This window comes from Pipistrellus kuhlii, unplaced genomic scaffold (genome assembly GCF_014108245.1).
Source record: "Pipistrellus kuhlii isolate mPipKuh1 unplaced genomic scaffold, mPipKuh1.p scaffold_m20_p_23, whole genome shotgun sequence".
In the NCBI taxonomy this organism is placed as follows: domain Eukaryota; kingdom Metazoa; phylum Chordata; class Mammalia; order Chiroptera; family Vespertilionidae; genus Pipistrellus; species Pipistrellus kuhlii.
This window is the reverse complement of record NW_023425522.1, coordinates 9160317-9160529: the sequence shown is the minus strand read 5'-3', so window position 1 is coordinate 9160529 and position 213 is coordinate 9160317.

Here is a 213-nt window from a genome sequence, read left to right as displayed (position 1 = left end):
GAGGTGCCAATCGATGTGTGTCTTTCACGTCAATGTTTCTCTCTCTCTCCCCCACCTCCCTCCCTTCCCCTCTCTGTGGAAATCAATGGAAAGAATATCTTCAGGTGAGGATTTTTTTAAAAAGAAGAAGAAAGATGTGGATGAAGCTTACGTGAGCAAAGCAGAGCTGGAGGCCCTCCTGGAAGGGCTGGCCGATCAGATCCACTTCCGCAG